A 13292-nucleotide genomic window follows, 5' to 3' on the forward strand; every position below is an offset into this window, starting at 1 on the left:
ATCACCCAGAATCACTATTGGCATCTTTAGCTGTGTCTACACGTGCACGCTACTTCGAAGTAGCGGCACTAACTTCGAAATAGCGCCCGTCGTGGCTACACACGTCGGGCGCTATTTCGAAGTTAACTTCGACGTTAGGCGGCGAGACGTCGAAGTCGCTAACCTCATGAGGAGATAGGAATAGCGCCCTACTTCGACGTTCAACGTCGAAGTAGGGACCGTGTAGACGATCTGCGTCCCGCAACGTCGAAATTGCTGGGTCCTCCATGGCGGCCATCAGCTGGGGGGTTGAGAGATGCTCTCTCTCCAGCCCCTGCGGGGCTCTATGGTCACCGTGGGCAGCAGCCCTTAGCCCAGGGCTTCTGGCTGCTGCTGCGGCAGCTGGGGATCCATGCTGCAGGCACAGGGTCTGCAACCAGTTGTTGGCTCTGTGTATCTTGTGTTGTTTAGTGCAATTGTGTGTGGGAGGGGCCCTTTAAGGGAGCGGCTTGCTGTTGAGTCCGCCCTGTGACCCTGTCTGCAGCTGTGCCTGGCACCCTTATTTCGATGTGTGCTACTTTGGCGTGTAGACATACCCTCGCAGCGCCTATTTCGATGTGGTGCCGCGCAACGTCGAAGTTGAATGTCGACGTTGCCAGCCCTGGAGGACGTGTAGACGTTATTCATCGAAATAGCCTATTTCGATGTTGGCTTCACGTGTAGACGTGTAGACGTAGCCTTTATGTCTTAAATGGTGATTTTCTGGTGTGGAAAGAAAGTCACATTCTGCAGCTTTCAGAACCAACCATAGTTCCTAAAGATGCCCATATGATGAACCTTTCCCAACCATCCCACACTGATGTTGGTGAAATGACCCTTGTGATCCACAAACACCTGCAACACCACAGAGAACTACTCCTTGTGGTTTATGTACTATATAGCAAAGTGGTCTGGTGCCAAGATAGGGATGTATGTTCTATTTATCACCCCACTGCAGTTAGGAAATCCCATCATGGCAAAACCGTCCACTATGTCCTGCACATTTCCCAGAGTCACTGTTTTGTAGCAGAAGGGTAGTGATTGCTTTGTTTACTTGGCTACCTTGCTGGATGACTGCAGTCCCCACTGTAGATTTGCCTACTCCAAATTGATTGTCCACTGGCTAGTAGGTGTCTGGCATTGCAAGCTTCTGCAGATCTATTGCCACATGGTTCTGACCTGTCAAAACAAGACTTATTTTGGTATCACAGCAGTTTAGGACAGGGGAAAACAATTTGCAAAGTACCATGAACGTGGTCTTACACAAGGGCAAGTTTAGTAGCCACTGCTGGTCATCCTATACCTACAGAAAAATTTGGGTCCACCAGTCTGAGTTTGTTGTATGGCAACAGACCTGGCACTCTACGGTGTACAAAATATTGAGTGAAGCCAGCATCTCCCCATTCCTCCTCTCCAGCGTCTCACATTTGTATATGTCCATGTCCTCCTTGGAGTCTTCATCACTCTGACAATGGAATAGGCTCTGCACATACCATAGCACAGGGTGTGAGGTGCTCATAATACTTATCACAGCAGTTTGAAGCTGTACGGGTTCCATGCTAGCCTTGCAATGGCACCTGTAGAGACATGGAAAAAAAGGGCACGAAAACATTTTTTTGCTGTATCTTTCCAAAGGGAAGGGCAAGTGAGAGGAGCATGATAGGAATACTGACAACCCAAACCCAAACCAACCATGGCACATTTTTGTCCTATCAGACACTGAGGTGGAAACTCACAATGAGATGGTGCAGTAGAAACTGTGGGGTAGGTACTCACAGTGCATTGCTGACAAGAGACACACACCAACAACTTTATATGCCAGTGTGGAAATGAACTCTTGACTTTAAAATTGGATCTTAACAAATTCAACCTAATTTCATAGTGTAGACATAACTTTAGTCTCATTGCTGGAATTTAAAGGCAAAAGTAGTTAATGTGTTGCTATTAAAGTGCTGGCATGTTATATTATTGACATAGATGCCCTGAACGAGATCAGACTGGCAGAGGAAGGATACATCTGCAAACCAAAAGGCGGTCACACCTTCTTCTGGAAAGGCAGGCCAGAAAATGAAGATAGAATCCATGGAGTGGGACTTGCCATCAAGACATCACTTCTGCGCCAGCTTCCTGACCTACCAACTTGCATCAGTCAGCGTCTGATCAAGCTCTGCTTCCCCCTCAACACCTCTCACCAAGTTACAGTCATCAGCACTTACGCCCCCACACTGACTAGCAGCGACAAAGCAAAAGAAAGTTTCTATGAGGACCTTGACCATCTTGTGAAAGCAACTCCTCCTAGTGACAAGCTTCTCCTGTTGGGTGACTTCAATGCCAGGGTCAGCAAGGACTTTAGGACCTGGAAAGGGGTGCTGGGGCATCATGGTGTTGGTAACATGAATGCCAATGGCCACCTTCTGCTGAGCTTGTGTGCAGAAAACAACCTGACAATTACCAACACTCTCTTCAGGCAAGCAGATAGATACAAGACCACATGGATGCACCTGAGATCAAAACAGTGGCACCTGAATGACTATGTCATCAGTTGCAGGTGGGACATTCGAGATATTAAGATCACCAGGGCCATGCAGGGAGCTGAGTTCTGGACTGATCATAGACTCATCAGATCAGTCCTTATGCTGCACACCACACCACTGTACCGCAAGAAGCCCAAGGTTGTCAGACCCTCCTTCAACATCAGGAAGCTGAAACATACTGGTCATCATGAGAAATTTGCAGCCTGCCTTGACAAAGTGCAGATGTCCCATGGACCTCTGACTGGAAACCCAACACAAAAATGGGACCAGTTCAAAGCCCTGGTGATGGTGTCAGCCAAGTCAATGCTAGGACTGAAAAAGAGAGTTCACCAAGACTGGTTTGATGAAAATGATGAGGCCATCATGAAGATCTTAGAGGAAAAACAAAATGCATTTCTGCTATGGCAAAACGATTGGTCTTCAATCTCCACACGTGATCATTTCAAACACCTTCAGAGCCAGGTGCAAACGGCACTTCGTAAAATGCAAGATGAGTGGTGTGAGAGTAAAGCTGATGAAGTCCAATACTATGCTGACACCAAGAACTCCAAGATGTTCTTCAGTGCTATCAAAGCTATATATGGACCTTCAAAGCCAAGTACTACACCTCTCCTGTGTGCAGATGGCATGACCCTTCTGAGGGAGAAGAACAGCATCAACAATAGGTGGAGAGAGCAGTTCAGCAACCTTCTCAACAGACCCTCCATTGTCGACCCTGTGACCCTAGACCAGATCTTTCAGAAACCCACAATAGACAGTCTTGACCTGCCCCCGACAATGGATGAGGTCAAAAAGGCAATCAGCCAGACCAGCTCCAGGAAGGACAGTATCCTTGCTGAAATTTTCAAAGCGGCAGGACCAGTGTCGCTTCAAGTCTTTCACAACATCTTGATCAACATCTGAGAGGAAGAAGACATGCCCAAAGACTTTAAGGATGCCACAGTCATCTTGCTCTTCAAGAACAAGGGCAACAAAGCTGACTGTGGAAATTACTGGAGCATCTCCCTTCTCTGTACTGCTGGGAAGATCTTGGCTCGAGTCATCCTCAATTGTCTGATGACCAGCATCTCAGAAGAAAACCTACCAGAAGCACAGTGTGGTTTTTGCCCAGGATGCAGCACCATTGACATGATCTTTGCTGTTTGTTAGGTCTAGGAAAAGTGCATAGAGTAGAACGTGGATCTGTAGACTGTCTTTACAGACCTGACCAAGGTGTTTGACACTGTCAACAGAGAAGCCCTGTGGATTATCCTGTCAAAACTTGGCTGCCCGAGAAGATTCGTTAACCTTATATGCCTGTTCCACAATGACATGAGTGGCTTTGTTCTTTCAAATGGCAAGTCCTCAGATCCATTTGAGATATCCAATGGTGTGAAGCAAGCGTGCATGCTGGCCCCAGTGTTATTCAACCTCTTTTTCACATGCGTCCTCAGCCACGCTGCTAGGGACCTGAACCATGGAGTCTACATAAAATACACACTTGCTGGGTCACTTTTCGACCTTCATCATCTGAATGTTAAAGCGAAAATGCTTCAGAGGTTCATCCTTGAAGCCCTTTTCTCTGACGACTGTGCACTTAGGGCATACAAAGAATCTGATCTCCAGCTCATCACCAACAAGTTTGCTGATGCCACTTGCCTCTTTGGTTTGACCATCAGCCTAGGAAAGGCCGAGGTACTGATTTAACCTGCTCCAGGATCTGCTGCTCTCCCCGCTTCAATCTTTATTGAAGGAACAGAGTTAAAAGCAGTAGAGGAGTTCAAGTACCTTGGCAGTGTGATAGCCAATGATGGCTCCCTTGACAAAGAAATCAATGCCAGAATCTGCCAGGCCAGTCAGGTACTAGGACATCTGAGAATGTGAGGGATGAATCAGCACAATATCCAACAGTCCACTAAACTGAAAGTGTACAAGGCTGTAGTCCTGACCAGTCTCCTGTAAGGCTGTGAAACCTGGACCTTGTACAGAAAACATATAAAACTGCTGGAGCTCTTTCACACACACAGCCTGAGGTCAATACTGCACATTCGATGGCAGGACAAAGTTATGAAGCTGGAAGTCCTGGACAGAGTAGGATTCACAAGCATCGAAGCCATGATTCTGAAAGCCCAGCTTCGCTGGACAGGGCACATCATACGAATGGAGGAGTCAAGAAGTAAGCAACTCCTCTATGGTGAACTCTCACAGGGCACAAGGAATCAAGGTGGGCCTCGCAAGAGATATAAAGAGTGCATGAAGGCCAACATTGCTCATGCTGGTTTAAAACCAGATCAGCTAGAGCAGCATGCAAAAGACCAACCAGGCTGGCGTGCTCTCGTATGACAAGCATATGACACCTTTGAAGAGCAGCAACACATATGCCTCATTGATGTTGTGAGAGGAACAAAGCAACAGCAGCAGCCACACCAACAGAGCCAGGACAATTCCCTTGCCCCCACTATGAACACCCATGCCGTTCAAAGCTTGGTCTCCTCAGCCACATGCAAGTCCACACCCGATGAGCCTGTGAAAGCTCAAGACATGATCATTGGACACAATGGACTACCTACAAGCTACAATTAAAGTGCTGAGGTCTACCATTTGAAAATAATTACCATTGTTGGGTTACCTTATTCTACCACTATTATTGATGTTGCAAGCATTCCCCATATTAAATATAAGGAAAAATGAATTTGAGAAAAATTGACAAATGGTATATTCTATTCAGTTCACTGTTAAAGGACTTTCATTGTCAAATGCTTGCTTACCCTTTTAAAACAGTATCCATCTTCCCCCCAGCATACCATCCAGTTCTGCACAATTCACAGAAACCGATGCAACAGAACATAACAGGAAGACCATTCTAGCTGTATTTCAAACTCAGCAGACAACAAAGACCAGGAATCGCATTATAGTCTGTTGTCCAGTGATTTAAAGCTTTGCTTAAACATTTTGACTTATAGATGTTATTCTGAAAGTCTGATTTTTGGCCCAGTTCTGTAGTCTTTCTTTACATAATGAAAATTCCCGTAAACATCAGCTAGTGTTGTCACTATACAAGGCCTGCAGAATTAGACCATCTCATGGTCACCCCTAGATTGATGTTGACCTATTTTTGATGCATCAGGTACTAAATATCACCAGGACTGAGCCATTTTACAAAATATGTGATATATAGTAAAACTTTCTTGCAAAGTTACAATAGTTATTATGCCCAAACTGACCTGTTTTACAGCAGGCCAGACTAAATGATCTATTGGTCCCTTCTGGGCCTAAGCTTTATGAATCCTATTTCTATGAAAGCGCATATGAAAACCCAAGCTCTGAACTTACACTTTACTAGGGTTATGTAGATATTAGAGTGATTTGTCGACAGACGTTTTTATTGGAAGATATTTTGTGACAAAATTTCTGTCAACAAAATGTGTTCAGTTAGCAAAGCAGATCGAAAGAGTGATCCACTCTGTTGACGGAGAGTGGGCAGATTGCCTGGCCACTCTATCGGCAAAACAGTCACCTAGAAGTACAGCAGACAGGGTTACAGGGTGCCATTGTCTTCTTGGAGCCCCAGTGAGACATTCCCATAAAGGCACCTCCCCTAACACCCGTTCCCTGCCTATGCTGCAGGTGTGCCTACCTCCTCAATGGACATAGAGGTTCTTCAGCACCTGCTGCACCTCCTGACAGCCATACTCCTCTTCCTCACAGAGGGTGAGCATGAGACCACCTTTGAGGACCTCGCCATGCTTGCAGGATGGTCACACCTACCCCGCCCCCCACCTGGATGCACAGGCAGATCTGGAGGCATCACACCTGTTCCAACTAGTGGGACTGACTGGTCATGCAACAGTGGGACAATCAGCAGTGGTGCCAGAACTTCCAATGCAGAAGGCCATGTTCCTGGAGCTCCATGCCTGGCTTGCTCCCCACTCTCTGGAGACAGAACACCCAGCTGCAGCCCACCATCCCTGTGGAGAAGAGGGTTGCAGTTACCACGTGGAAGCTCAGGACCCCCAACAGCTACTGCTTCCTGGGAAACCAGTTTGGTGTGGAGAAGTCTGCCATTGGGACCCTCCTCATGGAAGTAAGGCTGCAGTCCCTGCACAGGGAGATGGGTGTTGAATGTCCTGCCCAAAGGGAAGCCCCAGGATGTGGAGTGGGGTACGGGGGGGGGGTTGAGGGGGAAGCCCTGTCACTGGGAGATTGTGCCATCTCACCCTCACACAGCTCTGCTGCTGGTGGGGGGAGGGGCAGCCTCACAGTGGGGCTTCTAGAGAGCTCATGCGGGAAGACAGGAGGGGATGGGGCCCCCCCACAGGGCCCAGGGACACCATCGCTCAGTCCATAACATGTGTACTTGGTCCTTTCCCTCTGCAGGTCATGACAGCCATCAACACCATCCTTCTGGAGGGTTAGCCATATAGGAGATGTGGATGCAGTCATGGCTGAACTCACTGCTCTGGGGTTCCTGAACTGCATGGTGGCCATCAACGGGACCCATGTCTTAATCAATGCCTCAGAGCATAGCGCAGCCAAGTATATCAACCACCAGGGTTATATTTTGATGGTGTGGCAGGTGCTGGTCACCCTCCATGGACAGTTCACTGACACTTACGTTGAGTGGTCGGGCCAGGCACATGATGTCTGTAAGTTCTGCCACTCTGGCCTATTCCAGAGGATGGAGGGCACATAGGTTGTAGGTCCATCCTGCACACACAACTAGATCCAGTGTTTACAGTCAAGCCCTTAGGTACAATCGCATTTGCGCTGATCCTACTGACAGAGACCGAAAACTACAAGATCTTTACCAAATATTCATAAACCTGAATTACCCACCAAGAAAAATAAAAAACAAATCGACAGGGCCAGACGAATACCCAAAAACCACCTTCTCCAAGATAGGCCCAAAAAAGCCAAGAACATACCACCACTGGTCATTACCTACAGCCCCCAGCTCAAATCACTGCAACACATTATTAAAGACCTATAACCTGTCCTTAATCAGGATGCCACACTCCAGCAGGCTGCAGGTGACAGGCCTGTTCTCTCCTACAGACAACCTCCCAACCTTATGAGGATTCTCACCCACAAACACAGTCTATACTGCAGGAACACCAGTCCTGGAACTTCTCCTTGCAACAAAGCTCGTTGCCAACTTTGTCCACGTATCTATTCTGGAGATACCATCACTGGACCTAACCAGCTTATTCACAGAATCATGGGCACATTCTCATGTTCCTCAGCTAATATCATATATGCCATTATGTGCCAACAATGCCCAGATACTTTGTATATTGGACAGACTTCAAACTCTCTTAGACAAAGAATTAATGGGCATAAAACAGACGTAAAAACGCTCCTGATCCACAAACCAGTGAGTCACCACTTCAATGGAGTGGGCCATTCTGTTAATGACCTGAAAGTTTGCATCTCACTGAAGAAGAATTTTCACAACACTTTGGAAAGAGAGGCTGCTGAACTCTGTTTTATATTCAAATTTGACACATTAACACCTGCTTTGACACATTAACACTTACTTTGAACTGGGATGGGAATTTTTTAGGTCATTATAGGGGCTCTTTTGCATACTTGGCTTAATCTAATTGTTAATGCCCCCCCCTCCTCCCACTTCTGCCCCTCTACTCTCTGATTTCCTCACCTTGAAATTTTTCTGATTTGTCAACCTTGATTTGTATTTTTGGTTCTCTGTGCCTTAAATATTGAGTCTGTTCTGGTTTGGCTCTGATCTGAAGAAGTGAATCTATCCCATGAAAGCTCATCAACTAATAAATTATTTTGTTAGTGTTTAAAGTGCTACTGGACTGCTTTTTTGTTTTGATAGTATGTAGAGTAGCATGGCTTTCTCTCTGTTGCTAGTTCTCACTGAAGTCACTTTTGTGGGCTGAAAGTTTCCTTTACTGCCAAAAAGAGAATATGTACGCATTTGTGACTACAAACATTTCAGATCTAGATTTTTGGGGCAGAGGAGGTTGGAGGAAGAGTCAAATGAGGTTGACATTTTAGCATTTTAAATCTCAAAGTTAGTTAAAACTTTCTGGTTAAAAGGCAGGAAAGCAACTTAGCATGAAGAAGTGAGTATTGGAGGAGTAAGGGGAAGATTTGGAGTTAAAAATATATATTCCAAGTCTCATTCTTTAAAATTGAGGCTTATCGCAGAGAATTTTAATGTGTCCTTTGCTATTGTGATGATTATAAGATTCTTTCCTTTAAACTGAAAGATAAAGGTATCAGATTGCCTACTATTCACATGGAGGTAGACAGTCTCATCTTTTCATAAGCACCACCTGGTCCATTTCTTTTCATAAGATGAAAGCCAGGGGAACCTGTGCACCTGCTAGCAGAGAAAAGCAGCTAGTCACATAGGTTGAGTGACTGTGTGGGATGGGCTGGGAGGAAGGCACGATTTAGGTTTACTTAGAGTGGCAGTGATCTCAGATCTGATCCCGAGTACTCCATACATTCTTATAAACTAAGCTGCTTTGAAACTGGCAATTTAAAACAAAGAACTTGGTCATGCTGTCACAGGTTATAGTGTGTACAGTATACTGCATAGTATTGTTGATGAAATGTATTATCTTACATTTAAAGTGACCCAGCTATGGTTCATTAATTTACTTATTATAAAATCAGCAATGTTGAATTATAATTATTTGCCAAATGAAATGTGAAGAGAATTAAGTGTTGTCAGCAGTTTTAAGGGCATACAGAGAGTTTGGTATTAATAATAAAAGCTTTAAAAGGAGATTCTGTATGGTTAGATGTCATATTTACTGCTGAGGTGAACAGTCACCTGATAGCCTTAGAACTCTTTTCTCAACGTAGGATAAATTTGATATCTCTTTGGCAAACACTATAAGTCTATTTCTAGCTTCAGTCTTTAACTGCTGCACAACCCAGTAGACCAGTCCTACCTTTATCCCAACAAGCTCTTCATGATTGCCTGATGCATCAAGGACAAATAGCTTGAGGCTTAATAATTTTCTGTGCTTTTAAGATTTTTGTATATAGCGCTGAACTCAAATGTGTGCATGTTGCTTTTATAATTATTGAGAAGTCAATGATCAGGTTCAAAAATCTGGTTCCATTTAATTTGTTGATTTTTAAATTAGTTGGGAAGATCTGGGATTTACTTATGTAGTACCCAGAGGCCCTGACACCTCATCCAGGGTGAGTGAAGTCTCTGCTTTACAGCCTTATCTGAGAGCCAGCTAGCCTTTCGCTTGTGCAGTAGAGTGCAGAGCCTTAGACCCTATGCTCACAGGTTCTATCCCTAAGGCCAGCAACCCAGGCCTGTTGGTGTTATGCTTACCATAAATTAGAGCTGAAATCTACAGAAATATAGGCTTACTGAGGGAGGAACAACAGATTCCAGGGATCCAAAATCCCTTGTTTGAAAGTGTTTTGAATAAACCATCTTTCCTATCCCACACACCTGGTTGCCTTGTTCAGAGGCAGAATATCAAAGGGATGACCGGAAAGCAAGCAAGCTGACAGCTGGATTGTTTCATTTCTGAATGTCAATTTCTCTGTTTTTTTTAAGTCATCTGTCAGCAGAAAGAGGAAAGAAAGATGATGCCAGAAGCTGAGCAATCTAACAAAGGCCCATTAGAATGTACTGATGGTTGTGTCTCAAATTCATGGCTTTGTTTCTGTGTTCAGCATTTTAAGCATCAGTTGTGAATTAATAAATGCCCTTGTCTCCAGCTTCTTCTCAACACAAGGTTTCCTACAGCATTTAGATGACTCAGGAGACATGATAAAGCTTTCATAAGAGGTTCCCATACCAATATCATGATAGAGGACTAATGATCCATCCTGTAACTGAATTTTGGAAATGAGTGAATCATTCAAAACAAGTAATTTGGTGGATCAATTTATCATCTTTCTGCTTGTATGTATGACAGCAAATCTTTTCCTCCCATTCATTTTGCACATATTGTTGAAAAATCTGTGAATTGATCAAACTCTCACAGTGAATTGTTCATGATCACTTAAATTTGAGCTGCCTCCCTTAAGTTTGATTGGGTGGCTAAACAGTTATCCACACATTGGTGGGTAAATACTTCCCTGTGTCTACACAAGCCCCTTTGTTTCGGAAAGGGCATGTTAATGAGTGGGTTTGAAAGATGCTAATGAGTCACTACCATGAATATGCAGCGCCTCATTAGTATATGGTGGCGGCAGCACTTTGGAAGTGTGGCTTTTGAATTATGTACCACCCGTGGTGACAGGGACCTTTCAAAAGGACCCCCCACAGTTTTCAAAAGACCCTATGAAGAAGGGGCTTTCAAAAACAGGGGGGTCCTTTTGAAAGGTCCCCTCTCCATGGGCAGCGCGCGATTCAAAAGCTGCACTTTTGAATCGCTGTGGCTGCCATTATGCTAATGAGGTGCACATATTCATGGAAGTGCCTCACTAGCATCTTTCAAACCCGCTCAATAACATGCCCTTTCCGAAAGGAAGGGGCTCGTGTAGACCCAGCCTTACTGTATAAATGTTTTTGTTTGTTAAAATCCAATTTCCACAAATCCCAGAAATCAGCATTAATTTAAGCCCCATTATTTTCAAAAACATCTTTTTCTTAAGAAATTGTTTGCCTTGCATTGCTACAATTAACACCTTAGGATTGCTATAACACAGAAGAGAGAACTTTTTTTCCAGCCTGTTTACTCCATGCCTATGACATCACCTGTGTATAGCCACTTACATTGTTTCTCCTGTATGGTGAATTGTTTTCCCTGGTTGTTTGTGTGGCTTGTTTACACTGTAGCAGAGAACCAAAAATAGTAAACAAGGTTGACAAATCAGAAAAATTGTATCAAGGTGAGCAAATCAGAGAGCAGAGGGGCAGAAGGGCGGGGGAAAGTCAAGAATTAGATTAAGCCAAGTGTGCAAAAGAGCCCGAGGGGAAAAAACATTACAAGGTGAAAGATGGGATCGTAAACCTGCAAGAACTGGTAGAGGCATGTTTAGCAATTGAAATTATTATTAATTCCTTTTCTGAAAATGGCCAGGGCTAACCCCTGTATGAGAGTCTTCATTACTTTTGTGACAGGACAAACAGTGGCCATTTCAGGACATATTACCAGGATGGACCTTAGAGAAGTCTCACCCAGCTCAGCTCTACCAGTTTATCATGACTTATGAATGCTTTAAATTTGTTAGTGGAAAACATACTGGTTACATTTACACTTGCATTCCTCTTTCAAAAGGAAAGAAATCAAAAATTCAATGAGGCACGGAGTTACATGTCTTGCCCATCTTTTACAGAACTCTCCTTCCTATTCTGTTGCAGAAATAAGGGTTTTTTTCAATTATGGGGTTTAATTTTTTTTCTTTTGAAAGAAACCCTTTCAAAACAATATTATGCAATAAAGCACAATAGATGTAAATCAATGTCTCCTTTTCATTTTGGATTTCCCTCATTTTCATTCTTCTTTCGAAAGAGGAATGCAAGTGTAGACATAGCCACCGACTTATGTGCTCACAAGATATAAAAGCAAAGTATTATGCTTCTTTATTGGCCAGGAAGAATCTCATTCCACCATTAATTACAACTGCTGCAGGTGTCTAGGTAATTAAGCTATATAAATATCGGGGCCGATTTGCTAGGTATTCATCTTAAATTATGAGATTCCTGAACGTTTCAGACCCTAAAGTCCAAAGAAGGGGGAATGAAGGAGGGGATTGTGGTCTTTTCTGCTGTAACAATTCAATATTTTGCTAGAAGACCAAATTTGAATCTTTCTAATGGCTTCATGGAAAGGTGTAATTACAAGCACTGGGCTGAATGTAAATATTGTATGATGCTGGGTGGTTGGAAACAACCACCACCTGCAGGAAGCATCTTTTTCTAATGAGCCCCCAGTCTCTCTGGCTGGAAGAAGCAGTGTAGTATTAACACAAAAGGATTTCTCAAACTTTAACATGAACGGTCATTACAAATTTCAAAGTATTTATTACAGCAGCACCTGCAGGCACAACAAGAGTTACGGGGTCTGGCAACCTCTCCTAGCCTACCACCCTATTTACAGTGCTTTTATAACTCAGCTGTAAAAACTGGCTGCAGGCTCAAACTTGGCAAACAAAGATCTGAGGGAGAGGTTTTCAAAGCAAAAAAGCTAATTGGACCCCAATGAATTTCAATAGGAATCAGGCACAAACTGCCCCCTTAGTCCCTTTGAAAATCTTCTCCTTAGTCAAGAAGCCATTTTTCTTCACACATTTGGCATTTCACTTACTGGTCCATTTTAGGGGCAGAGGATTGTAAAATACACTAAAATAAAACACAGAAATGCACTTGTTTGTGAATATCTTGTCCTTTTCATGTTATTCAAACTGTTTGCTATTTAACACCATGTTGTAGAGATCCCAATGTTTTCCTCCTTCACTGTCTATGCCACAAAGAGGAGACAAAATTGAGAGTGGGGCAGGGGAGAGAAAACCAAACTGACAAAGCTGAAATGGTATAGGTGGCTCAGAAACAGGTTATGTCTACGTGCCACCCTAACCACGAAGTAAGATATGCAAATTGCATATCTTATTTTGAGTTTTTCAGAATAGGTTGTTTTGGGATTTGACACCGAATGTCAAAATAATGCACTATTTCAAAGCATCCCTTACTCCTCCCACAATGAGGACTAAGGGATGCTGAAATAGCACATTCATTATTTTGGACAATTATTTCAAAATAATGGGCATGTTTCAAAGACGTGGAGTAGCTATTTTGGGATACCAAAG

General features: G+C 43.8%; 1 long non-coding RNA gene across 2 annotated transcripts in view; it reads right to left on the reverse strand.

Annotated features, from left to right (window-relative positions):
- Positions 1–352: 352 nt before the first annotated feature.
- LOC142010394 (uncharacterized) overlaps positions 353–13292 on the reverse strand; it is a 162694-nt gene continuing 149754 nt past the window's right edge. For both annotated transcript variants that reach the window (XR_012644783.1, XR_012644782.1), the window contains 2 exons: positions 1282–1595; positions 353–1197 (listed from right to left, as the gene is read on the reverse strand). This is a non-coding gene — a long non-coding RNA (uncharacterized LOC142010394). The remainder of the gene's footprint in view (positions 1198–1281; positions 1596–13292) is intronic.

The sequence above is a fragment of the Carettochelys insculpta genome, chromosome 3 (genome assembly GCF_033958435.1).
Source record: "Carettochelys insculpta isolate YL-2023 chromosome 3, ASM3395843v1, whole genome shotgun sequence".
In the NCBI taxonomy this organism is placed as follows: domain Eukaryota; kingdom Metazoa; phylum Chordata; order Testudines; family Carettochelyidae; genus Carettochelys; species Carettochelys insculpta.